Genomic DNA, 2,500 nt, shown 5'->3' on the forward strand with positions numbered 1-2,500 from the left:
CAGGAGGAGGCTGAGCTCCCCTGCACAACACACCTCGAAACCCTCTCAGGTCCCGGCGGCGCGCAGCGCCGTCCTAAGTACTTGGTCGGGTTCGAGAGAGGCGCAATCGCCCGGAGTTAGGCGAGTAGACGCTTTAGGTGCGACCACCCGTGCTCCCAACTGAGCTTGCCGCTGCCGACAGAGGCCCGGGAGCGTGCTGTCGTGGCATTGCCGGCGGGAGACAACACGCGCCACCTACGGTGACCGGCAGCTCCAACGCCAGCGCCACAGAAGGACAAAAGCCCCACTTGGGTGCCGAAGCGAACTCTCCCAGCACAGCGCACGCGCCAACACGTCCGCACAGCTGCGATACAAACCACCTGCGAGAACCGCTGGGGCGACCGAGCAGCAGACGGCGTCGCGGCGCCGAGCGCCGGGCGGCGGCGCATCCTCAGCGCACACAGTCCTCAATCGGACCAGCACACTGCAGATGGCCACCGCGCTTCGCACCGGGCCCGCGAGGACCTACTTTGGCCGCAAGGCGCCGCGAGCAGGGGGCGCCGGCGCGCAGCTGCGCCGCCTGCCGCGTCCGTCGGCCGGCGCGCCTGCCACTGGCCGCCCCCACCAGCCGGCTGTAGCGCGTGCGCCCACGCACCGCGCTGCCAGCACGCCGGGCGGCCCCCCCTCACCGGCCGGGGACGGTCCCACCCAGCCACCGCCGCGTATCGCCTCACACCCAGATCCCCTTTCACGTTCGTGGGCATGGTGGGTCCCCTTTCACGTTCGTGGGCATGGTGGGTATCCATGAAACAACCGGTTAATAGCTCGACCGATCGTCGCCAACACTGATTCACCTCTAGCGAGAACAACCGCACCACAACGGGTTACCAGTTGTTCATTTGCGTAACGTCACCAGCAAACGTAGACGTCCATCGCCATTTGCAACGAGTATTGCATGCCTGTGTCAGGTGTCACAACACACTACGTCTGCCCACATAGACGCAACAACATGTGCACGCCTAGAGAACACGTGGAAGGTAGCCCCCGTACGTATGCGGTGTCCATTGCGCGAACGACTGTCAGCCGGCCTCTGCAGCATGTCGCAGATGTGGAACGCGGTGCAACATGCTATCACAGTGTGTGAGAAGAGACGACTACGTCCGAATACACGCTCCACTACATCAACAGACTGCTCATGCTGATCGCCATCCAGGGCGTCCGTTCCTCCCACACGTCTGAATGGCGTACCACACTGCAATCCAGCTCCTAAAGGGAGACGACACGTAGCTGCGTCCACAATATTTGGACTGTATGGTCCGCCGTTGCTAGGCGCAGTCGTCGTACGGTCACACATGTGCCACGATGTATCATTCAGTACATACGGACCAATGTGCAGCACAGTTTGTGGGTTTTGCGTACATCCGCGGACAGGTGACAGGCCGTACCACAACGTAGGCTGAGTACGTCGGCATGCGAAGGGCATTGAACATGCAAACTTCTCAACGACCAGCTTGCGAAGGCAGGGGGGAAGGGGGGGGGCATGTACGTCCTGCTGCTATCCACATTACAGTGTATAGCAGGAGCATGTGGAAAGTCAGCAACACTTGCAAGGTGTTTAACATGACGCGATACACAGGGGACCGGGCAGTGCGAATAGCGAACTATATTGCGAGGGTTGCGGTTAGGCAACACTACACTAATTTAACGAGTTGCATAACAATTACAGAGCAGGTTCAGCGACAACGTGCGTCAGGTTAAGGCGCAATATAGGTTAGGTTGAGGCGCAATATGGGTTACGTTAAGGCACAAATTAGGTTACGTTAAGGCACAAATTAGGTTACGTTAAGGCACAAATTGGGTTACGTTAAGGCACAAATTGGGTTACGTTAAGGCACAAATTGGGTTACGTTAAGGCACAACATGGGTTACGTTAAGGCACAACATGGGTTACGTTAAGGCACAACATGGGTTACGTTAAGGCACAACATGGGTTACGTTAAGGCACAACATGGGTTACGTTAAGGCACAACATGGGTTACGTTAAGGCACAACATGGGTTACGTTAAGGCACAACATGGGTTACGTTAAGGCACAACATGGGTTACGTTAAGGCACAACATGGGTTACGTTAAGGCACAACATGGGTTAGGTTAAGGCACAACATGGGTTAGGTTAAGGCACAACATGGGTTAGGTTAAGGCACAACATGGGTTAGGTTAAGGCACAACGTAAGTTAGGTTAAGGCACAACGTAAGTTAGGTTAAGGCACAACGTAAGTTAGGTTAAGGCACAACGTAGGTTAGGTTAAGGCACAACGTAGGTTAGGTTAAGGCACAACGTAGGTTAGGTTAAGGCACAACGTAGGTTAGGTTAAGGCACAACGTAGGTTAGGTTAAGGCACAACGTAGGTTAGGTTAAGGCACAACGTAGGTTAGGTTAAGGCACAACGTAGGTTAGGTTAAGGCACAACGTAGGTTAGGTTAAGGCACAACGTAGGTTAGGTTAAGGCACAACGTAGGTT

Source organism: Schistocerca serialis, unplaced genomic scaffold, assembly GCF_023864345.2.
Source record: "Schistocerca serialis cubense isolate TAMUIC-IGC-003099 unplaced genomic scaffold, iqSchSeri2.2 HiC_scaffold_1235, whole genome shotgun sequence".
Taxonomy (NCBI): Eukaryota; Metazoa; Arthropoda; class Insecta; order Orthoptera; family Acrididae; genus Schistocerca; species Schistocerca serialis.